Source organism: Apium graveolens, chromosome 3 (genome assembly GCF_009905375.1).
Source record: "Apium graveolens cultivar Ventura chromosome 3, ASM990537v1, whole genome shotgun sequence".
NCBI classification, from domain to species: Eukaryota; Viridiplantae; Streptophyta; class Magnoliopsida; order Apiales; family Apiaceae; genus Apium; species Apium graveolens.
This window is the reverse complement of record NC_133649.1, coordinates 225,235,626-225,262,249: the sequence shown is the minus strand read 5'-3', so window position 1 is coordinate 225,262,249 and position 26,624 is coordinate 225,235,626. Positions and strand designations below refer to the sequence as shown.

Below are 26,624 nucleotides of genomic sequence, written 5' to 3'. Positions count from 1 at the left end.
TAGCATACTGCTGTGGTTGCTGGAATCCAGGTGGGTTAAACTGTTTACTCACTCCTTGCTGATATGGTGGCTGAATAGCATTTTGATTATTCCCCCAGCTGAAATTTGGATGATTTCTGTTGTTAGGATGATAGGTCGCTGGCACAGGCTGCTGTTGTCGCTGATAATTATTCACATACTGAACAGATTCGTTTACAAGAGAACACTGATCCGTAGCATGAGAATCTGCACAAAGCTCACAAACCATAGCTATTTGATTAACTCCATACGTAGCCAAAGAATCAACCTTCATTGATAGCGCTTGGAGCTGGGCTGCAATAGCGGTGGCTGCATCAACTTCCAGAATACCTGCTACCTTGCCTGACGTCATCCTCTGAGTTGGGTTTTGATGCTCATTTGCGGCCATCGTCTCGATAAGATTATACGCCTCAGTATAGCTTTTAGCCCATAAGGCGCCTCCAGCTGCTGCATCGAGCATGGGCCGAGATTGGGCCCCCAAACCATTATAGAAACCAGTGATCACCATCCAATCCGGCATTCCATGATGTGGACATTTTCTCAACATTTCCTTGTAGCGTTCCCAAGCCTCGCACATAGATTCTGTAGGTTGCTGCGCAAACTGAGTAAGAGCACTCCTCATAGCAGCAGTTTTTGCCATCGGATAAAACTTCACCAGAAACTTTTGCGCAAGATCTTGCCACGTAGTGATGGACCCAGCTGGTTCAGAATGTAACCAGTCTTTAGCCTTGTCCCTTAGTGAGAATGGGAAAAGCCTCAACTTGATAGCCTCATCAGTCACGCCATTATACTTAAAAGTGCTGCAAATCTCGACAAAATTCCTTATGTGCATGTTGGGGTCTTCAGTTGCCGCTCCTCCAAAAGAAACAGAATTCTGCACCATCTGAATAGTGCCCGGCTTGATTTCAAAGGTGTTAGCTTGAATAGCCGGATGAAGGATGCTTGACTGAATGTCATCAATTTTAGGCCGAGAAAAATCCATAAGAGCTGGATCAGCTTGAACAATACGATCTCCCATGTTTACTGGTTCTTTCTGCTCAGTTCCTGAATCCGAATCCTTAAAATCTAACTTCTCCGGAATATCAAGAACTTCGTCTGTCTCCTCAGCTGTATCTAAAGTCCTCTTGCGAGCACGAGAACGAGTTTGCATAAACGCTTGCTAAAGTACCTGAAACACAACCAGAAAAAAATAAGTAACTACTACGTCCTAATCACTGAGTCCTAATGACCAATGATGGTAAGTACATAAACTAAACAAATACGCCGAGTCTCCGGCAGCGGTGCCAAAAACTTGTTAGGGCGAAAACACGCGCTAATATTCACGCAAGTATACGCGTTCGCAAGTAATATAGAATACTTTCTAGTTCGTTCCCTCAGAGACTCAGACTAAATTATTGTCTAATTAAACTCACTCACCAATGTATGATTACTTCTCAATGTTAAGATAATAACACTTAAAATTGTTGATTAAATATTAACTATAATTAACTACTTAATTAACCACTTAACTAACACTTCAATTTATCAATAATAAAACACTCATGAGATCACAACTTCATTATTACTTCCTTCTATAGCCATTGTTATTACCTTTAGCATGTGACAGTGATGATATTAATCGAATAACACGAAACTGATAAAAGCCAACTTTCATTGTACTAATACCATTCTACCAAGCATCCACAATTAAGATAGAAGTTGAATAGTCATCAATTATGTTGAGTTCCTATATGTCTACAGAAATTGACAACATAACGATTTAAGCACAAGTTATTCCTTTTTTTTTGATTACATAGGGCAAATAAAACTGTTAGAGTTACCCACTAATCATGCGCAACGTACATGAACCTATGCTAGCATGGCAAGTTCTAAATCTCAAGATCCACCGTCGCTTCACAAGAGATTAACACCGTATCTTATATGTTCGCGACGCACATAAGACGAATACGCACAACCAATACTAGATATCATGCAATCATCACACACTAAAGTATTAAACAATTAACTAAAGAATTCCATAATAAATCCGTTGCAACCCCATGATCACGATTAGCCCATAATAGAACTTATCGCCATCATGGGTTCATATGAAATCATGATAAACAAACACAAGAAAATAATAACTAAACTAATTATATTAAACAGAGTACGTCACAAGAGTAAATAAGTCAAAGCAAGAAAACTAGCATCCAACGTTACAACGAAACAAGAATCACAAGAATATATGCTCCCTCTTCGTTGCGGTGTGCTAAATCGGTCTTCTTCCTTATCTCCTTCGCTTCTTGCGTAAAACACAATCTAAAACATAATCCCCTTAATACTCTCTGTGAAAACGTCTCAAATCTACCTATATAATAGTCCCATAAAACTCAGATTACATAGAAGTTGGAAGCCAAACAGAAGTAGAAGTCTAAAATAATTCAGCAAAATTCCCGACCCTGCGCGGCCGCTCAGCATAGCTGCGCGGGCGCGCAGGTTGCTGCGCGGCCGCTTAGCATTGCTGCGCGGGCGCGCAGGCCTCTACTGGAAAAAATCCAGGTTTGCTCCGTTTCTTCGCTGTAATCTGCCCATTCCTTTCCTCTCGCAATGGTGAACACATGCCAAGGCTTATTCTTGATGATTCCTCTCCCGAAATGCAACTAATACCCTGAAATGCATAAACACTAGAAAAACGCATCAAATACACAAAATACTTGATTTCAAGACACCAATTTAAGCCATTTTAAGACGTTCTAAGTGGTATAAAATGCCACTTATCAATGGTCTCAAGCACAATTTGTTGAGTATCGGCCAGCTTTGTGATAAGGGCAATACAGTAACCTTCAATTCAGAAGCCTGTGTTGTGACAAACAAGAGAAGCAACAAAGTAGTTCTCACTGGAGTGAGAATATGAAATGTGTATCTAGCTGACTTCAACTCATCTAATGCAGAATCTATCACTTGTCTTCTCAGTAAAGTAAGTCAAGATGAAAGTTGGCTATGGCACAAGATGCTGTCCCATCTAAACTTCAAGAGCTTGTCAAGAAAGAACTAGTTAGAGGTATTCCTCAAATGGAGTTTACTAAGGATGGTTTATGTGATGCCCGCCAAAAAGGAAAGCAGATCAAAGCATCATTCGAAAAGAAGCTTGATTCAACTATTGAAGAACCTTTGCAATTGTTACACATGAATTTGTTTAGACCAGTCAATGTGTTATCTATCTCAAAAAAAAAGATTTTACCTAGTAATTGTGGATGATTTCTCAAAGTTCTCTTGGACATATTTTCTAAAGTCTAAAGATGAAGCTAGTGAAATCATCATCAATTATATAAGGCAAGCCAACAATCATCCTGATTTTAAAGTAAGAAGAATCGGGAGTGACAATGGTACTGAGTTCAAGAATTCTGAGATGTGAACATTTTGTGAAGATAATGAGATTATACATGAGTTTTCTGTAGCAAGAACTCCACAACAAAATGGAGTAGTGGAAAGGAAGAACAGATCTCTTATTGAAGCTGCAAGGACAATGCTTGAAGAATCAAAGTTACCAACATATTTCTGGGCTGAAGCTGTGAACACTGCTTGCTACACTCAGAATATTTCTTTGATTAATCAAGCTAAGTGTATGAAATCCTACCAATTGTTCAAGAATAGGAAGCAAACTCTAAATTTTCTTCATGTCTTTGGCTGCAAATGTTTTATCTTGAGGAATCAAACTGATCAACATGGGAAGTTTGATGCTAAAGCAGATGAAGGAATTTTTGTTGGATATGCTGTGGGAAAAGCATATAGGGTCTACAATCTAAGAACCAACATTGTTATGGAATCAATACATGTTGTGTTTGATGAAAAAAAGATTGAAGGACTACAAGATGGAGATTTCCATGAAAACCTCAAGTTTGATAATGTGGAGATGATTAGTGATGACAGTGATGATGAAAGTGATCAAGAAACAGTGAATAAGGATAATGCAGAAAAATCTACAACTAATGAAGTATATAATTCAACATCTGTCGAGTTACAAAATGCTTCATCCGTCGGGAGACAATCTGCCTTATCCGTCGGGAGTCAATCAGCTTCATCCGTCGGGACACAAAGTGCATCATCCGTCGGAACATTAAGAGAAGCTGAAAGTCAGAATAGATCACCTACAGAAAGTTCCCCTTTCTCAAATCAAAGATTCACAAACTCAGGGGGGTTTCTTATAATCAAAACTCAGTCACACATGAAGATAACAATGAGGCCTCTTCATCTAGAGCTAATCTACCTCAACAAAGAAAATGGACTAAAGATCACCCTTTTGAGCTCATCATTGGTGATGCATCTTCTAGAGTTCAAACAAGGAGAGCAACTCAAGAAGAATGTCTATATAGCAGTTTTCTATCTAAGGAAGAACCAAAGAAGGTAGAAGAAGCTTTGTTGGATCCTCATTGGATTTTAGCTATGCAGGAGGAGCTAAACCAATTTGAAAGGAACAAGGTATGGAAGCTGGTACCCAAACCTAAAGAAAAGAATCCAATTGACACCAAGTGGGTATTCAAGAACAAGATGGATGAAAGTGGCATAGTGGTCAGGAACAAAGCTAGATTGGTTGCTAAGGGCTACTGTCAACAAGAAGGAATAGATTTTGATAAAACCTTTGCTCCTGTTGCAAGACTTGAAGCCATCAGAATCTTCTTAGCTTATGCAGCCCATGCCAATTTCAAGGTCTATCAAATGGATGTCGAAAGTGCTTTTCTGAATGGAGATTTGGAGGAGGAAGTTTATGTTAGTCAGCCTCCTGGTTTTGAAGACCCTAATTTTCCAGAGTATGTCTACTATCCTTTGAAAGCACTTTATGGATTGAAGCAAGCACCTAGAGCTTGGTATGACACTTTATCAAAGTTTCTTTTGGAAAATCACTTCACAAGAGGTACTGTTGAGAAAACTTTATTCTTTAGAAATGTTAATGGCTCTATTATACTTGTTCAAATCTATGTAGATGATATTATATTTGGTTCTAAAGATAAAAAACTTGGCAAAAAGTTTACCAAATTATTGCAAAGTAAGTATGAAATGAGCACGATGGGAGAACTAACTTACTTTCCTGGTTTACAAGTTAAGCAAGTTAGTGATGGAATATTCATTAGTCAAACTAAATATATTCATGATCTTTTAAAGAAGTTTGATCTAATGGATTGCACATCTGTAAAAACTCACATGGCCACTGCAACTAAACTTGAATTAAACAATACTGAAAAGTCTGTGGATATTTCAAGCTACAGGGGCATGATTGGCTCACTTCTGTACTTGACAGCTAGTAGGCCAGATATAATATTTGCTACTTGTCTTTGTGCTAGATTTCAGGCTGATCCTAGAGAATCTCACTTAGTAGCTACCAAGAGAATTTTTAGATATCTCAAGGGAACACCAAAAATTGGCACTTGGTACCCAAGAGATTCTGGTTTTAATCTAACTGGTTATTCAGATGCAGATTATACAAGTTGTAAAATAGACGGAAAAAGCACAACAGGAACCTGTCAATTTCTAGGGAACAAGCTTGTGTCCCGGTTCAGTAAAAAGCAAAATTCAGTTTCTACCTCTACAGCTGAAACTGAATATAATGCTGTTGGTAGTTGCTGTGCACAGATTTTGTGGATGAAAAACCAATTGTTGGACTATGGTCTACAAGTGAATATAATTCCCATTTTCTATGATAACACAAGTGTAATTTCCATCACTGAAAATCCAGTGCAGCATTCAAGAACAAAGCACATAGACATCAAGTACCACTTCATTAGGGAGCATGTGATGAATGGTACTGTGGAACTTCATTTTGTTCCAAGTGAAAAGCAGCTTGCAGATATATTTACCAAGCCTCTTGATGAATCCACCTTTTCAAGGTTGGTAAATGAGTTAGGTACGCTTAATTATTATTGAATTATTTTAGATATTTTTGCAAGTTTTATTGCAGCTAGAAACTTAATTGATATTTTTCTGTTTTGGATGAAATTTTGGCTAAGTCAAAATTTACATCCCGACGGATGCTCATTATCCATCGAGTTTGATCATCCGTCGGAACATTATTTGGTAATAAAAATCAATTACTTTTCTGGATTATTTCATAACCCGACGGATAATTGATTTATCCTCATCCGTTGAATTGTCTCAATCTTAGCCGTTAAAAATCTAGAAGTTATCCATCGAGTATACTTATAGTTTTTAAGCACAACACGACGGATAAGTGACAGAATTTTTACAGTTTATTTATTTTTAAACGACTATTTTGGGCTATTTTGATTGGTTACTTTATTGCGCTTTATTATTGTTGACAATTTATTTCTCAGATAGTATAAAAGCAGAATTCAGTTTTATTCTACTCTTTTATCATTCTCAAGAATCAATTGCTCTAACTTCTTTCTTCCTCAAAAGCAAATACTCTCACTGCAAATTTCAAATCTTTAACAATGGCACCTGTTGTTAAAATCATGTCTCCGACTGGATATATCTATGAAAAGAACAACTTCACAGCTCTAGTGAACAAGGAGATTCAACAGTCTGGAGATTTTCACAAAATGATGGATTTTGTGAAAGGCTATAAACTCAACTATGCGATGCTGGAATCTCCCACAATCTACTGTGAGGTTGTAGAGATGATATGGACAACTGCCGTGTATAACTCAACTGACAAGACCATAACTTTCACTCTCAAAGGTAAACAGTTTTGTATTAATAGTAAAATTGTCAAAGCATGCTTTAGAATTCCAGATAACACTGCTACTGTTCCACACACAGACACTGATATAGTTAACATGCTAAATTCCATGGGCTATGCACTTTCCACTTCTAAGTTAAGTGAAATTAGGAGGTTAGGTCTTAGAAAAGAATGGAGCCTTTAATGTGATGTGGTAACTAAGGTATTTTCTGGTAAGATTAGTAACTTTGATTCTGTTAACATTTCCATGCTTAACATGCTTTATATGCTAGTTACTGATAAGTACTTTAACTTCAGTGACTTAATCATATTTGAGTTAGGTTTAAGTTAGGAGAACTCAATAAGAGAGGTAAATGTGTCTATTATGCTAGATTCTTTATGATGCTTGTTAACCATCTTATTGAGGACATTGCAATTGAGAACCCAACCAACAAGCTGAATTGTTGGGTTCAAGAAAGAAGAATTATTGCAGATCTTAATAGAGCTAATCACCACAAAGAGGTGCCCCTCTTCTATTTTCCAGTCATGGAGGGTCCTCAGGTAAGTGAGGTAAGCTCTACTGTCTCCACTCTTCCAACCTCACACATTTATTTGCCTTCTAGTGTAGCTATGGCATCTGTGTCAATGACCCAACAGATGCCTACCCAAGCTACCAAAACAACAATTTCTAAACCCAAAACTAAGAAAACCCCCTCTGGTTTCTTTCAAAAGAAATCAGTTGCAAAATCTAGTAAACACAAAGAGGAGAGTGTGAAGGTGAGTGAGCAAGATGAGGGACAGGGTGAAAATCAAAGAAACCCTTAAGATAAGGCTGGTGAGATGAGTGTACCCAAGCCTAGCCACATCACAGTTTCCCAACAAACTGTGGTTGTTAATAAGGAAATAAGCTCAATTCTAGTTTCATCCTCCCAAAAGGATGTTACTATTGAAACAAGCTTCCAACCAGGAGCACAAATCAAGAGGGCTAGGGACACAAGTTCACCACAAACTTATGCTAGAAAGAAAAGATGAAAAATCCTTGGGGATGCACAGGGAACACACACAGTGCAAACTGGAGCTAAAGACCCAGTCACTGCACCTTCTCAAAGTCATATTGATGCGACTCCAATAAATGTGGAGTCACAGCCAAAATCCTTAACAATTGAAGCACCTAAAACACCAAATTTACCCACACACTCACTGGATGTTGACATGATCAATACATCACTTCCAAATTCTCCACATTTAACTCTTTTGGAGAAGCCAAAAATCCAAGCAAGTGAGCATCATCTTTTAGATGATTTGTTGGCTCGCTTGCCATTTCTTTCTGAGTCTGTTGAGACATCTGTGCCTAAATTTTAATCAATATGCACAGAGTCTACAATAGTCTCCACTCCAAACTCATTCATTTCTTCTATCCCGATGGATATACATCATCCGTCAAGTAGTGATTGTATCCCGACGGATAAGCCTAGCAGCAGTCATCCGTTGGATAGCCATACTACTGTCCCGATGGATATTCATCATCCGTCTAGAGTCTCTGCACAACTTCAAATTTCTTCAATCATCACAAGTGCAGAAGACTTAGTGGTAGTGCAATCACTCTTAGGACTGAGGGAAGGGAGTAAACTGAGTGAGAGGTTGGGTTGCTCCCAGACAAAAGGAGAGAATATAAGTGAACAAATGCAGTCCATTTCTTCAGGACTGGCAAAAGTGAGTGAGGGGAGTCCCATCTTAGATGGTGAAGGTGAGGGTGTGTGGGAAGCCAAGGGGAGCCCTTGATGCAAAAACTGAGAGACATGAGAGAAATGCAGGTACTGGAGAGATAAGGATGGACACCATTGCAAGTGAGTCGATGGATGTCAATGATGCAGAAAGGAAAAGACTATTTCAGCAAGAATATTAAGCTGTCATAAATTCTATTTCCCTAAATGCTGAGACATTTACTCATCATGTTACAGCTTATCAAACATTAGCTGTATAGGGCAATGAGGAGGCTGAAAGAATTCTTAATTTGGTGCACACTACTCAATCGCTATAAAGAGCAAAGGATGCAATCTCTGCTATGCCTTAAACTACTGGCAGTGATTTTGAACTGGCTAAAGACTTATTTGGGGATGCTGGTGGGGATGATGAGGAAGATAGCATGAGCATAGGGGGAGATGCAGATGTTCCTGCCTGGATGCTAACAAAAGAATGTTCCTACTCAAATCTCCAATCAACACTATTCAAGCTGATTCATGACACCCAAACAGCCATTCAAGCATCTACAAATGCCAGCACAAAGAGGCTACTTATAGCACATCTTGAAGCACTCCAGCTGCATAAGATTCAAGCTCTCCAACACAGTCAAAGTACGGATGAAATCAAGCAAGAAGTTTCTGAAGTAAAACAAGATTTCATAGCAAGGTTGGATGCTAGACTTCCTGGAACCAACATGACTGAGATAGCTCAGAAGCTAAGGAAGGAGGCTGATCTTAATAGAAAGGTTGAGGCCATGGACTCTAGATTATCTGATGTGCAGAAGTCAATGGCCAAGATACTTGCTAATCAAGTAACTCGGACTGCTCTGCTCCAACAGTTGGTGGCTGCTCAACTCCCTTCCACTCTCCAATTTGATGCTAACAAGAAGGGGGAGAAAGGCTCATCTAGTGAGGGGGAGAAACATCTCAACATCCAAGTCAGCAAAGTACTTGTGCCAACAATTGCTTTCACAAAGCCACCATCCATGGATAGCATTGACATCATAAATCTGGCAGAAGCAAAACTGGAAACAGATGACAAACTGCTAAAGATTGATGTAGCAGCAGCTGAGAAGGAGTTAAAAGAGAAATGGAGGAAAATAGATGCATAAATTCAACAGAAATTTGGACCAATTCGAGAACCAGACAAAGTCTTCAATCATCACTCTGAAGTCAAGCACATCTCTGTGAATGAAATGAGTTTGAATTATCTGAAAAAGGGTCAAACATCTTGCATCAAATCACCAAAAGCAAAGCTGATTATGAAGCCTAAAAGAAACTAGTCAAAGTTTTCAGAAAAAAATCCTATGGATATTGTGTATGAAACACCTAGGCCAGATGAGAAGAAGCTGTTGGCTAGGTCAATTGCATTTTTCAAGGATCCAGCTGATTCAGAACTTAAAAGAAGAATTGCCAAGATTTATAAAAATGGTAAAGAAATCCGTGTGGTGGCTGGACACCCTTAGTTTGTAGAAGCTAAAAAGGAAGAGAATGAAATAATCAGGCAAGAAAAGAAGCAAGCTGCCTTAGATGCTAAGAAGCTCAAACAAAAGAAGTAGCAAGCTGCTATCTTGGCCAAACTACAAGCTGTAAAGACTATAACTAAGATTTCTGCACAACCATCTGTAATTGCTGACCTCAAGATCAAAAAGTGCAAGATGAACCATAACAGAAAAGAAGATTCAGATACAAGCTCCACTCCAAAAGAAAATTGGACTTCAGTGATGAGGAAATGGAAGACTACATTCCCAAAAAGTCTACAACTTCAACTCAGACATCAAAACCCTCAATGGTATTTGAAGAATTCAAGGTGGTGGATCCAACAAGGAATATTCATGGTGAGCCCATAATTCCAAAGGATGAGTCAGTAGACTGGGATAGCTTGCCAATTCCTGAACTAAACTTTCCAATCTTCAACAAGCCAAAGAAGACAAAGACTAGAGAAAGCAAGAAAGTGAAACATGTGGCTCTCAGATCCAAGACCCTAACAAAATATCAATCTACAGTCAACAAGGGAGATTTGTTATACATCTGTGACATCAAGGAGTTCTCTGACATAAACCTCTACTTAGATGAATTGAAAGAAGTACGAGGAATTGATGCTCACAGACATCTTCTTGAAAGGCTGGTGTTTAAATATAAGGGAGGAAAAGAGATAATATGACCACTTCACAGGATTCTTCTAGAAAGCCAATTTGTTCTAATAAAGATCTACTCATCTTTCAAAAAGAACTTTGGATACAATATGACTGCAAGGAGATAGTTCTAAAGAAGATTGAGGAGCTGAGGAGTAATAAAGCAAAAGATGCACTACCAAAAACTCTGTCAATTCCCTTCACAGGAAAAAGAGTGCATTTGAGGCCTTATTGGCTGATGGAATTCAGGGGTGAAAAGGGAGTAAGAAGATTCTTCAGATTGGAGGACCAGTTGAGTATCTCAAGCAATGAGACTCTATTGGAAATGCAAGAAATGCTAGATCTCTCAGAAGCTGATGAACTTGAGTTCCACAGAAAATTAAGGAAATAGACTTATCTGCTCAGACTAGAGGAGCACCTTGATAATGATTGTGAGCAACTTCTTTGTATACTTTGCTTTGTTCAATTTTCAGTAAACATTATAACACTTATCAGTTTTATCTACTACTTTTCAATCTGTATCATTAGGATGTTTTGTTATCATCAAGTTTCTCTTAATTTATGGCTACAATTCCAGTAGACATAAATTGGGGGAGATTATTAGGAATATGTTGTGAACTTGATGATAAATTAAACAAAACACCTTAGTAGATTTAACTTTGTGTATTTTATAGCACTCGACGAATGATCAAATATAGTCCCGACGGATGATTTAATATAGTCCCGACGGATGATAATTTGACATCCATCAGGTGAGTAGCTTATGTAACAAATAATTATTGTAGCACATTTCTGTAAAAAAATTTGTGTAGATTCTGTAGGAGCATATGATTCATGTTGACTACTAGTGGATATGCAGAATAGGTTGATTAATTGTAAATATAAGATATCTTGTAATTCTGTATAAGTGAAATGAAGTCAAGTGACAAATAGCTACCCGACGGATGATCAACAAAGCTACCCGGCGGATAATCAACAAAGCTACCCGACCAATGACAAGCATATACCCGATGGATGATCAAATTCAAATATCTGTTGACAGTGACAACACAGTCACATGCGTTGGGTGTTTGCAAAAGGAATGTGGCAGCCTGTTAAGCAGGAATTTGAGAACAAAGATGCATTACCATTTCCATGCTATTATGAAAATATTCAAAGATGCTGGAATATAGTAGTGAAGTAGCATGGAGTTAGACTAGATATGTTTTGTTTTATTATCTTGTCTTATTGTCATGTAAAATTGGTGATATATAATATATAAACCAAGTGTAGCTAGTAGAACATTCAACTAAGCAAACACATTTCAAAGAGAGATAGAAAAAGCTGTACCTGTCAAGAATTTCTCTGTAGTTTGTTTGTTCTACTTGTAAGCAGCTGTGAGCTATTCAAGCTTCACAGAGTTCTCATTCGATATATATATATATATATATATATATAAATAAATAGATACAATTATCCCATCTAAAACAAGACCTTTCCTCTCACAAGATTGAGAAGCAATTACAAGACCACTTTATCAAAGAAAAAATCTTAAAACTACTAAAACAAATAGAAGTAGAACTCTGTTCAGACTTACCAAATGCTTTTTGGCATAGAAAACAACATATGATTGATTTACCTTATGAAAAAGATTTTGATGAAAAGGAAATACCAACAAAAGCGAGACCTATCCAAATGAACTCCGACCTAGAACAACATTGCAGAAAAGAGATCACCGATCTCGAATCCAAAGGAATCATATCAAAATACAGATCCCCGTGGTCCTGTGCAACTTTCTATGTAAACAAAAATGCTGAAATTGAGAGAGGGACACCAAGGCTAGTTATCAATTATAAGCCTCTAAATAAAGCCTTAAGATGGGTGCGATACCCTATACCTAATAAAAAAGACCTCTTACAAAAATTAAGATCTTCGATAATATTCTCCAAATTTGATTTAAAATCAGGATTTTGGCAGATTCAAATCCACCCAAAAGATAGATATAAAACCGCTTTTACGGTCCCATTCGAACAATATGAATAGAATGTCCTTCCATTTGGAATCAAGACTGCCCCTAGCGAATTCCAAAGAATTATGAATGACATATTCAATGACTATTCTACATTCTGTATAGTATATATTGATGATGTTCTAGTTTTTTCAGAAACTATTGAACAACATTTCAAACACCTTAAAACTTTCTGCCAAGTATCTAGAAAAATGGTTTAGTCAATCCAAATCTAAAATTTCCCTATTTCAAACTCGTGTAAGATTTCTTGGCCACTACATTTCAAAAGGAACAGTTACACCAATTGAAAGAGCCCTAACTTTTGCAACAAAATTTCCCGATAAAATCTCAGATAAAACCCAACTCCAAAGATTTTTAGAAAGTCTCAACTATGTCCTAGACTTCTATCCAAACATCAATAGGATAGCCAAGCCCTTACATGACCGCCTTAAAACTAACCCTGTCCCTTGGTCATCTGAACATACCGAAATTGTTCGACAAATCAAAGCTCAGGTTCTAGAAATCCCTTGTCTACACCTTGCTGATCCAAATGCTTCTAAAGTAGTTGAAACAGATGCTTCTGAGTTAGGATACGACGGTATACTAAAACAAGTAGTCAATGGTAAAGAACAAATAGTCCAGTTTACATCTGCACATTGGAATGATTGTCAAAGAAATTATTCTACTATAAAAAAGGAAATACTTTCAATTGTTTTACGTATTAAAAAATTTCAAAGTGATTTATTAAATCAAAAATTTCTCCTTAGAGTCGATTGTAAATCGGCAAAAGAAGCTTTACAAAAAGATGTCCAAAATATTGCATCAAAACAAATTTTCGCCAGATGGCAAGCATTATTAAGCATCTTTGATTTTGATATTGAACACATTAAGGGAGATATGAACTGTGTCCCTGATATCCTGACCCGTGAGTTTCTACAAAACAGATAAGTATCATGCCTCGAAAGAGCAGAGGTGGGGGAAAAACCCCAGCCTTTCCCGGATACCTCCCGGCCACTCAATAAAGCAAAGCGAGTACTTCTTCAGGAAAACCGATCACATCCTGGATCGATAAGGTAATTGCAGATGAAGAAGACAATAACTTATTTCTAGCCCTTCAAACCATCAAAGCCCATGGCCTTAACATTCAAAATCCCTCAACAATCTCCCAAAGCTCTTCAGAAAAATCAACTAAAGTTACCCAACAAAACACTTCTTCCAGCCAACCTACAAATACTCCTTTTCAAACTACACAAACAGTCAGTTTTCAAAACCCAACCCTCTTAGTTCCTCAGAGATCCATGTCAAAACTAGATATAGTTACCCCAAAAATGCAAAACCAGGAGGTAGTAGTCAACCAGTCAAACTTTTTAAAATCTAATTCTGATTACTATACCAAAAGAAACCACCAAAAAATAGTGTCAGTCCAAAGAGGATTTAACAATGCTGATGCCTCCTTAGCAATTTCAAATGTTTTCCCTAAAGGATGGCTGTTCAAACCCTGGGATCTATCAAAAAATAATGACTATTATCAAGCCATTCTCTTGTCTACTGAATCAGTCACGTTCAAACATTTTTACAATGCCCAGGATAGAGAACACTCAACACCTTCATACACAACATGTCAAATACAAAAGGTCATCCACCCAAGTCAATGGGGCCAAGAACTCCACAGTCCAAAATTTTTTCCTTCGAACTTCAAAAGACAACTAAACCACTGCTCCTCATATTCTTACTGGGATTACCAGCAAGCATGGCATAATTAATTCTTTATCCAAAATCAGAAAAATAGTCATTCCTGGTTATTTTATTTCAATACCAAAATTCAAGTCCAGGAACTCCCTATTTGGTTCCTTCAATGGTGGGATTTATTCGGAGCAATTGAAGACATTCTTACTCCAAATGCATCCGAATGTCTAAAACTGTTCAAAACAAACTTCAAACCCACAGAATACGAAAGACGTTTTCCTCCTCTCTTAATGTTATGTTCAAAATTCTTCCTTCCATGGGTCTATTCTTGGGAGTTTAAAATTCATTTCAACCAAATACAGTCCTGTATTGTTCGGTCCTTTAAAGTCAAATGGTGGAGCAATTTCAAAGAAGACCAAAAGATTTCCAAAGAGATCATTCAAAAATGGTTATCAAGTCAAAATTTTATTACCAACAAAGAAGTTACCACTTTCTTTGCCCAAAAGTCAAATGCCCAGGCATTATTAGCCCAAGCAAAAACCAGAAGCCAATACAAAGAATCCTTACTTCAACTCGCAAATTCAATTTATGATTCCGATGACAACAGCAGTCCGGTTCATTTAGGAAATGACAACGAAGATGACTGTCACGGGATATTTTCCCCTGTAGTTTCCACTGATTAAAAAAAATTCCAAAATACCCCCAAAAATTTCATCCAAATTTTCATCATTTCATATTGTTTAGTTTTCCTTTATTTAATTATTGTAATCAGTTTGTATAGATACTTTTTTACTCCAAATTATTAGGGGTAAAACGGTAAAAAGTACTTAAAAAAAAGATATTGTACATCATTTAAATTTTGTATCTAGTTTTTATTATTTCTCCCGAGACCATAAAAGAAGACAAAGAAGACACTTCCCACTGAGACTAACTCAGCATTATTCAAAAGAAGACACAAAAGAAGATTCCCACTGAGACCAACTCAGCAATATTCTCCAAACAAAGAAACTTTCGGTGGAAAAGGAATCATACTCAAAATCTTGTGAAGAAAGCAGCCTCCCACTCAGGAAAGCAGCCCCTCCACTAAGAAAAAGAGGACCTCCCACTCAAGTCAAGCTGTCCACTCAGGAAAGCAGAACTCCACTACAAGAAAAAGAATGATGTTGTTTCAAGAAATTAGACTCCTCATCCTTCTATAAATAGGAAGAAGAAGAGAGTAATAAACACACTTGAAATTAGAGAGCAGATAATATACACATCTTGTACCAGTGATAGCAGTTCATATTTCCGAAGTTTATTCTCAAGTTTTCTCATATTGTAACACAAAGACTAGCCGATTGCTTTCAGTTATATAATCAAAAACATTTCCAAGTAATTTCAAAACCTATTCTTGTTCATATCATGTTTTAATGTTTTAATATTTTGTGGTTCATATCATGTTTTAATGTTTTAATATTTTGTGTTATGTTGCATACCATGTCTTAGTCTTAGTCTTACTATATTACTCTCCCTACTGTTTCTATTAATATTTGTTGGTCCTATTACGTCCTTTTTGGTATCAGAGCCATAAGGGAGTTATATTATTGTTGTCTATTGTATCTCTGTTCTCAGTTCTTAAACTTTTGTAGTTAAGCCTTTGCCGAGTCGTTTTGCCTAGTTTATCGGTTATAAGTCCATAGGAGGCAGTAAACCCGTTTTTCTAGGATTGTAAGCAAAAGCTTAGCCTACGTCTTTTTTGATCTCAGAACATGGATTCTGTATTCTGCAGAACTACATCTCTTTCAAACTCTTCCACTAGTACGTTAGATTCAAGAAATATTACACATAGTGCCGAAACCAACGTCGAAAACCTCCAAAAAGCAATAGAGCGTTGGGACATCCCAAAAATCCCCAAAAGCTAAGTTTATGATACAAAATGGTATAGTTCAAGTTCTTCCATCAAAACCGAAGAAAGGGACATACACCTATCAAAATCATTCGAAACAATTCACCTTCTCACCAAAAGTTCCCTAGAAAAACTTGCAAAATCATACAATTACATCCATATAGGTTTAGTCCAAGTCGGAATTAAGCCCTTAACCAAAGAAGGATTAGACACCTCAATACTAGCCATTTTAAGAGATGCTAGATTCCTTGAGTTCAATGACTCTCTATTAAGTTCCATAGAATCAAGTCTGTGCAACGGACCCATCTCTTTTAGTTGTTATCCAAATTTATCCATTTCTCTTGAAGACAGGAATGTTATCCATAGCATGACACTCCAAGTTAAAACTCACAACTATAAAATGTTAGAAGGATCAATTCCAGTGGCTTTAATCTTTTGAATTCATTACAAAGCAATAATGTCCATTGGAGATGATGGGCATAAAAATGCTTTCGTCAAAGGAGAAACCATCATTCTCCAAACTGACCTTTCAAGGTCTAACACAGTTATTACTCGATCCATAAAATGGCAGGATATTTCCCTTCCCACTGAATGGGTTTTAGAAGGAGTAGCTCGCCCTAGATTACCGGAAAGATTAGAACCAAACACACAAATACACCAAGTTCGCTAAGATGATAATGGAAGAGTCACTCTTGCATTTGATCGATCATCCCGAACCTCTTTAATTAGTTCTCGATATTCCGATGCTTCCTCAAGAACCTTAGAAAAGATTTCTCAAATCCCTTCTATCATTAACACTACCTCAAAACCAAGATACTCTACATCAGATATACCCAATACCTCTATGAGTGGTGTAGATTATTCTTCCAATATACCTCACCCATTCTATAAACAAAGTCAATTACCACCAAACCAAAACACGGTTTCCCCTTCCTCACCAACATCCCCAACCTTCTCTGCTATAACTGAGAATATGGGAATGCCAAGTGAACTAAATGTAATTGAAATAGAGTTCCAAATCAATAAAACTTTTCTCCGTGAAGAGTTCTACTCTCCCCAAAACACTAAAAAAAGAAATTGGTTTTTTACCAACTTCAAAGAACAAAAGACACAAATTCAAGAAATTTATTATGAATTTCTTAACCAAAACAAAATCTAAATGATATTCTTTGATTGGTTGGAAATTTACTCCTCTGACCAAAACTTATTTTTTCCATTCACAAATTACCTAAACCCCATCACTCGAAGCATGAGCCAAAAACAAAAACAATGGGAAACAACCAGCGGAACTATAGAATCACACCACCCACCTTTTAGAAATGTCACACTAACAGTTTATAGTGAAAAAATCGAGGCACACCCCATCAAAAGACCAGATGATGACATACTAAAAAATACTAGGAATACAATCCTTGCTGTTAATTACACAAACACCCACCTAAATAGCATAGGAAGTCAACTAAACCGGATAGAAGACCAGATTCAAAAAACAATAGATTTACCCAAAAGTATTAATAATCAAGAACCCATATTTAAGCCATACCAAGTTTCTAGACAAAGCCAACAACAAATTCAAACAAATAGACCAGAATTCGTTAAAGCCATCAAAGACCATCTTAGCAGACTTGAGGCTTCCTCTTCCACAACCCAAATAGCTGCTGACAGTGTTTCATCTAAACAACTAAATGTCATACATCATGACTCAGATGAAGATGCTTTCATACCCCAGGTTCATGACCTCCGACAAATGATTCCAAAATTCACAGCCCCAGACATTGGAGTTGAAAATAGACCTGAAATTTTAACCCAGTCTAAATTCAATGTATCATCTGTTTATGAATGAAATATAGATGGAATGTCTGAATATAATATTCTAAATCATTTACAACAAATGACCATTGCAGCCAATGCTTATACAACCCAAATAGGAACCCCAAACAAAGCTATAGCCGAATTACTCATAGCAGGGTTCTCTGGCCAATTAAAAGGTTGGTGGGACTATCACCTTACCCCTGAAAATCATCTTGAAATCCTAAATTCCATTAGGGAAGATGAAGAGGGAAAACCCATTTTAGATGAACAAGGAAACCCTATCCAAGGAGCAGTCGCACAACTCATTCTAGTCATAACACACCACTTCATTGGTGACCCTTCTCACCTGAGAGATAAAAATGCTGAGCTTTTACATAATCTCAAATGTAAAAAACTTAGTGATTTCCAAAGATATAAAACTACTTTCCTCACCAGAGTCATGCTCAGAGAAGACTCGAACCATGCAAATTGGAAAGAAAAATTCTTAGCCGGACTTCCAACCTTACTCGGTGAAAGAGTTAGAACCTCTTTAATAACTGAACACGAAAGCCCGATACCTTACAAAAACCTGACATATGGCCAACTCATAAGCCAAACACAACGAGAAGGCCTAAAGATTTGTCAAGATTTAAAACTCCAAAGACATCTCAAATGGGAAATGAAAAGAACAAAGCAGGAATTAGGGACTTTCTGTCAACAATTTGACTATAATCCCAACAAAAGCTATTCAAAACTAAAATGTGATGGTGAATGCAAGCCATATCAAAGACCTTATCAGAAAAGGTCTTTCACAAAGTCTAAACATTTCTACAAAAAATCAACAGAACCGTTCTATAATAAACCTTCCTCTAATAATAAACCTTCCTACAACAAAAAACCTTTCAACAAAAATAGATTTACTAAACCAACCAATAAAGATATAACTTGTTACAAATGTGGAAAAAAGGGACATATATCTAGATTCTGCAGACTTAATGGGAAAATACAAGAGTTAAACATAGAAGAAAGCTTATCTAACAAAATCTCGGCTTTACTCCTTGAATCTTCCGACTCTGAGACATCTGAAATGTCTGGAAATGATGAACCTCTTCAAATAGATGAGATTGCAACAAGCTCATCTTCCTCTCATAATTCCTCCTCTGAAGACAGACGCATCAACGTCCTAACCAAAAATGAAGAACATTCTCTCGAAATCATAGAAAAGATAACTGATCCCCAAATAAGAAAAGAGCTCTTAGAAAAATTACTCCAACGACCAATTGAACCCAAACCAGAACAAAAACCTTCTATTCTCCCATCAACAAAAACTACATATGACTTGACCACAATATTAAAAAAGCAATCGGCCAGTATATATATATATATATATATATATATATATGGTGGATACTTTCAAATCCACCAGAAAGTTTTAAAAGATTGTGTTTTTATTACTTTGTGTTTTGATTTATATAACTACTTCATTCCGTAATCTACAAATCAAACACATATATATTTGTCGAGTTAGAACTATTTTAAAATCTTGAAAAAGTAGCTAAAATTACATTCAACCCCCCTTCTGTAATTCTTGTTGTATTGTTAGGGAATAACATACCTGACAAAGTGGGAGGTGTAGCCGCAATAGCACCAGATTTTATATGTATGTTAACTTTATCCTTTTTAAATCAAAGTATGTATGTACGTAGTGCAAAATTTTGCCCTATTTACCATATAATATATTTGTTATTTATGGCGGATCGCTTAGTACTAGGTTCGATCGGATGTCAACTTGTGGAGGCACCATTTGTGACTATTGGAAAAAATTTCTCCTTTTGTCTTCTTCTTGTTCTTTGCCATAATCCCCATTCCGGGATGAGTTCAAAGTGAAAATCCTAATTAATTCAAAGAGAACTAATTATTCCAAGGATTAGACCGATCACACCTGAAAATAGAAAAATTATGACACCAAGAATTTACGAGTTAGTATGACACCAAGAATGTACAAGCGGATTAGTTTGATAGTGGGTTATGCTGAGATATAGCTGTTAGGAATATATGTATTAGTTTGATGATAAGTTCAGCAAAACACTTAAGTAGAAATCTAGTGTTTGTAGCCTCAACGGATAAGACCATCTTGTCTATCCGTTGAAGGAGTAGCCTTACTTAGCAATAAGTTTGGTATTGTAGCACATCTCACTTTCTGATTTCAAGCTGTAATTCTTAGATGTTGTTAGGAGATAATCAGTCATGTTGACTGCTAATGGATGTACAAATAGGAGGGCTAATTGTAAATATTTCATGCCTTGTAATTTTGTATAAGTGAAGAAGTGTCAACGGATGTTGAAGACCTTCAACGGATAAGAAACTAAGCTTCAACGGATGTCTCTAATGCTTCAACGGATAATATCCATCAACGGATGAGTGCTTCAACGGATAAAGCTTCAACTGCTAGAGCATCAACGGATAAAGTCATCAACGGATGAAAGCTTCAACGGATGCTCAGTCTCATAGCAGTTGATAGTGACAGTTAACAAAGCTGACAGAGGCACATGGATTGACAGAGATGTGGTAGCCTATTTCAGGAATAGCAGAAAAAGCAGCCGTTTTTAGTCTGGTTCATAATGGAAAGTCAACAGATAATTCCATATTACACTGAATAAAAATGGAACAGAAACAAGTGGAGAACTATTGTCTTATTGTACTTTATCTTTGTCTTCACTTGAAAACTTGGTGTTATATAAACCAAGTAGTAGCTAGTAATTAGATGTGAATTTTCCCTGAGCTGTTTAGAAATATCAAGAGAGAAAATCATCTAGTTTGTACTAGGAAGCAGCTGTGATTTAATTTTGAATCACAGATTTTCTGAAATAACACATCTCTGGTGGAACAACAAATCCACCAGAAAAGTTTTTAAGTTCTTTGTGTTCATTACATTTGTGTTTAAATATATATCTGTCTGCATCAGCTCCAAGCAATTTACACATATTTGATCACTCAAACACTTAGTCTTACAAATTGCTCAAAACTTGAAAAAGTTTTGAGATTTACATTCAACCCCCCCTTCTGTAAATCTCATTGTTAGTCCACTAGGAATAACAATAGCTTTCTGGAGTTAGAGAGGTGGAAATGCTGATTGGGTGTACACAAAAGGCTTTGCAAGACCTATTCTCAAGCAGGCGAACAAGCTTGACGCGAAGAAGTAGAAGCTCTTTCTATAGCTCCTAAACGAATAGACAAATCAGCTAGGGCACATGATTATCAATCCTCTCGTCGAGAAGAAGAGTGCCCACCTAAGCTATCTTAAAGTAAAGCTCTCTAGGTTAGCTATAGGTAAGGTGATCCGAGCCGAAGACAGAGGCCGCTACTCCTCCAAGAACCGGGAATCCGGAAGGAAGGATATGACACAGAATATAAGGACCTAAAGTAGTTCGTCGGATGAGATCGAGAACTGAAAAATGTTTATCAAATCCTCTCTTTCCACTCTATCCTTTCTTGGTCCCAGCTAACCAATCCCTATGAGCTCAGAGTCGGCTAAAAGGAATCATAGCTTAATTAAACATTGGGAACTTAAGCCGAGTCATTTTCTTCCTTTGCCGGTATCGTACGATCTCTTGACTAAGTTATTTCACACTAAGCACCAACAACAAGGGACTGATCCCCTACCGTGTTACTGCCTTGACCTAGGATTCTTTCCTCACATCGGATTATGAACTGGAAACGGAAGCTTTCAAGATTGCTTGGTACCCATTTCTTGCTACTGCTTCGCTGGGATGATAGCACACTGAAACTGTAGTATTAAGAAAAAGGATGCACTCAACATTGCCGATTCTATGGCAATTAAATGAGTCCTTCGCAATAAAATATACATGCGGTTTGTTACATTATTTCAGGGGGAACCACCCCAAACAACCAGGGTGTTGTCGCCCTATACTCGCAAAAGTGAACGGGTGCAGGAAGCAATCTATAATCTGTTAATGAACATTTACAGTTCAATGACAGATCCGGAAGTGTACCGGGATATGTTAATCCAAATTTTGAATGAAGATTCACATGGTCTCATGTATTGCAACCTTTTCTATTGGCTGAGCAAAAGATGAAGACCCGTCTTTTAGCTTTTGTCGTGGTTATTTCTCTTTATAATTCAACAAAAGCGTCGGACGAAGGCCACACGCAGAGTCTAGCCACTACTAGACGTTGAGTCTTATGAAAGAGAGCCTTCTAGAATGGTTTAGATGAAAGGATTACTTTTTTTTGTATTTCTGCATTAATTAGTACATATATCGTACTCGTACTTCGGCTTCATCTTCCTTTGAAATGGTCAGTTGTTCCAAATCTTGATGCTGATCCTCGTCCAGATAGTATCATCGTATAGCCAAAGCTCTGTTTTGATGCTACCAAGATCCCAAACTTAGTCGTAAGCGATCCGCCTAAGGTGTCTGTTTTTTCATTCTTCATTTCTATGTTCTATTTCTTATTAAAGACTGGAAGACCCAAACAATCACAAGGGAGGGATGAGCTCAAAGGCAGCATTCATAGATTTAAAAAGAATTGGGTAAATAGAACCAAGTTTTGAAGGTACAAAGGTATAGTCCCATATCCAGTGATGCGGCATTCACTAAAAGAAAGGAGATAGAGGTTGTTGGATGCTGAGAATCTCATCTTTTTACCGAGTCTACTCTGTATAATATAAGCATGAAATAAGAAGAAGCCTTTCGTCTTTTTATGGTACATGATATTTACGAGTGTTCCCTTTTCATCCTACGTTATTTAGGGTTATCGTAGAAAGAGTATAGAGTCTATTTTGGCGGCGTCCGCAGTCTCATCGCCCAAGCTTCTTTGTATTTGACGAATTAACTCGAGAGTAGGAAATTACGGTTGTAGGTATTCTTAGTGATGCTCATGCCGCTCTATTTGTAAAGGGGAGTTGAAGGGAAGCGCCTTTCCTTTGGTATTTAGTCTATTGAGTGCCCTTTCCGGTGGAGAATAACAGATGTTGCTTTCGGGGAGGATAGTGCTGTGGCCTTCTATAAATGTGTGTTCTCTCTTCTTCTATCATATGCTTGCTTGAGCAATAGCTTTGGGCACTCGGTCGACTGGAATCCTAAACTCAATTAGGGTGGTCGGTAGATTGCCTCATAAGGAAGGTCAGTGGTAGGTCTCTTCCCGTACTACGCAGTAGGATACTTAGGATCCTACTAAAATATGTTCCTATCATATCCTTATGGAGATGAGGTTCCTTTATTGTCCCAGTATGTGGATTCAATACCTATTTCCTCAAGCGTCTCCAATTAACGCTTCTCCTTCATCTAGCTCGAACAGGGAAGCTTTCAGAGACCAATTGGACTACACATCAACAAGTCTTTGGATGGGAGGGAATCAACTACTAGACCAGCTCTATCTCCATTAGTTCTAGTTTCAGTACCAGCAACGTAGCCATATCATTCAAAAATCAAGCTACGTTTAAGTCACCATCTACATCAGTGTCAGAGAGAGCTCCGACTTCTTACAAAGCTACTGATACCACACAAGGAAAATTTCCGCCACATCCGCTGGGTTTAGCAATCTCTCAAAACCAATTCACTTGAGCAAAATAGAGGAGAGTGGAATTTCATGTGTAGGGGTGAAATTCAGAGATCTACAAAGGAACGCCAAAAGTGAAGGCAGCTCTCTGGGTCCCTACCGACGCTGGGGTGCGAAAGCATGGGGAGAGAACGAGATTAGATACCCTAGTAGTCTATGCTGTAAATGATGAGTGTTCTCCCTTGGTCTATGCGGATCAGAGGCATAGCTAATGCATGAAACACTCCACCTAGGGAGTACGGTCGCAAGACCGAAACTCAAAAGAATTGACGGGGGCCTGCACAAACAGTGGAGCATGTGGTTTAATTCGATATAATGCCGCAAAACCTTACCATCCCTTGATATATGAACAACAAAACTTGTCCTTAATATGATGGTACTTACTTTCATACAGGTGCTGCATAACTGTCGTCAACTCATATAGATCCACATCAGATAACAATCAGCATTTAATGAATTAAATTTAAACATAGATTACATGAAGATAGGACAATATGTAAACACTGATCATAAAGTCTGATGCATGAGAACAAAAACTAAGCAAATTTAGAGACAGAACCTGAAACCATTCCAAGTTCATTTACCAGTCTTGTAAAAGTAGCTTCACATAGTGGTTTTGTGAAGATATCTGCTAGTTGTTGATCTGTTGGAATAAAATGGATTTTCACTGTACCTTCCATCACATGTTCCCTTATGAAATGGTACCTAATGCTGATGTGCTTTGTCATTGAGTGTTGAACTGGATTACCTTTCATAGCAATAGCACTTTGATTATCACAGTAAATAGGTATTTTAGAAAATTCTAACCCATAATCCAATAGCTGATTCTTCATCCAAAGAATCTGTGCACAACAGCTTCCTGCAGCAATATATTATGATTTTGCAGTTGATGTGGAAATTGATTTATGTTTCTTGCTAAACCAAGAAACCAATCTTCCTCCAAGAAATTGGCAGCTTCCACTAGTGCTTTTCCTGTCTATTTTGCATCCTGTAAAATCAGCATCTGAGTAACCTATTAGCTTAAAATCTGATTCTCTAGGATACGACAATCCTAGATCAGCTGTACCATTGAGGTACTTGAAAATTCTTTTCACAGCTATTAGATGAGGTTCTCTTGGATCAGCCTGAAATCTTGCACAAAGACAGGTATCATACATGATATCAGGTCTTCTAGCAGTTAAATAGAGTAAAGAGCCAATCATACCTCTGTAGTTAGTAATATCTACTGATGAACCAGTATTTTTATCTAACTTGGTTGTAGTGGCCATGGGAGTGGATGCAGTTGAGCAGTCTTGCATTCCAAATTTCTTCAGTAAATTTCTGGTGTACTTGGATTGACAGATAAAAGCACCTTCTTCATTTTGCTTGATTGAAGTCCCAAAAAATAACTAAGTTCTCCCATCATACTCATTTGATATCTTGACTGCATTAGCTTTGCAAACCTTTCACAGAGTTTGGCATTTGTAGAACCAAATATGATATCATCAACATATATCTGTACCAAAAGTAAGTCCTTTTCATGGTTGAGATAGAACAGTATTTTATCAATTGTACCTCTGTGAAATCCACTTTCCAGAAGGAATTGAGCTAAAGTCTCATACCATGCATTTGGAGCTTGCTTAAGGCCATAAAGTGCTTTGTCAAGCCTGTAGATTGGGAAATTTAGGATCTACAAAGCCTGAAGGTTGTTCAACATATACCTCTTCTTCCAATTCTCCATTGAGAAAAGCAATTTTCACATCCATTTGAAAGACTTTAAACTTTTTTGAGCAGCATAAGCCAAAAAGATACTTATGGCTTCCAATCTAGCAACTGGTGTAAATGTTTCATCGTAATCAATACCCTCCTGTTGAGAGTAGCCTTTAGCAACCAGCCTTGCTTTGTTCCTTGTAATTATGCCATCACTGTTAGTTTTATTTCTGAACACCCACTTTGTGCCAACAACTGATTTGTTCTTTGGTCTTGGCACTAGGGTCCAGACTTTATTTCTTTCAAATTCATTTAACTCTTCCTGCATTGCTTGCACCCAATCAGCATCTTGAAGAGCTTCATCCACCTTCTTTGGTTCAGTCTGAGATAGAAAGGAATGATAGAGACATTCATTTGATGTTGCAGTTCTAGTTCTGACACCTCCTTCAGGATCTCCAATAATTAAGTCAGGTGTATGTGATTTGGTCCACTTCCTTGCAGATGGTAGTTGATTTCTAGAACTGGATCCTCCCCCATGATCCATGCTATCTCCATCAGCATTTTCTGATGCTCCCCTTGTAGTTAGGCTCTCTGAAACTTCAGAATTTGAGTTGGATTCTTCAGGATTTGAAGTATCAGAGTTTCCAGAATTATCAGAATTTGGCTCATCAAAACTTGATGAATCAGAGCTTGAAGAACCAGTGACAGGTTCTGATACTTCTTGTGAGTCTTGAGTTGTAGTAGGATCTTCAGCTTGCTCCCCCTGGACAAGTGCATTTTCTCTTGGAGTAGTTATCATAATTTCAATGACATCAGAATTTAACTTATCAGAACTTACAGGATCAGAGTTTAAGTCATCTGAATCAGAATTTAAATCTTCATTTTCAAATCTCAGCTGATCATGATCATTGAAATCTTCAAGTCCAGTAATCTTCTTATCATCAAAATATACATTGATAGATTCCATGACAACCCTTGTTCTTAAATTGTAGACTCTAAAGGTTTTTGTGGAAATTGGATATCTAACAAAAATTCCTTCATCAGTTTTTAGATCAAATTTTGACAGCTGTTCAGGATGAGTCTTAAGAACAAAATACTTACATCCAAATACATGAAAGTATTTCAGATTTGGCTTCTTTTTCTTCACCATCTCATATGGTGTTTTTCCATGCTTGTTTATGAGTGTAGCATTTTGTGTAAAACAAGCAGTCTGCACCGCTTCAGCCCAAAAATAGGTTGGCAGCTTTACTTCATCAAGCATAGTTCGTGCAGCTTCAACGAGAGTCCTATTCTTTCTTACAACTCCATTTTGTTGTGGAGTTCCAGGTGCAGAAAATTCTTGTTTGATTCCATGCTCTTTGCAGAACTCTTCCATAATTGAATTATTGAACTCAGTGCCATTATCACTCCTTATGATTTTAACAGAATCTTTGACCAATTTATCCAGCTGCTTGACATG

The 26,624-nt window shown here is 37.4% G+C and overlaps 1 non-coding gene and 1 pseudogene across 1 annotated transcript; both read left to right on the top strand.

Annotated features, from left to right (window-relative positions):
• Positions 1-536: 536 nt before the first annotated feature.
• On the top strand, positions 537-643 carry LOC141715707 (small nucleolar RNA R71). The gene has a single exon (XR_012572459.1). It is a non-coding gene; the product is annotated as a small nucleolar RNA R71 (small nucleolar RNA).
• A 22,756-nt stretch (positions 644-23,399) lies between these two features.
• LOC141716115 (18S ribosomal RNA) lies at positions 23,400-23,701 on the top strand (annotated as a pseudogene).
• The last annotated feature ends 2,923 nt before the right edge of the window (positions 23,702-26,624 follow it).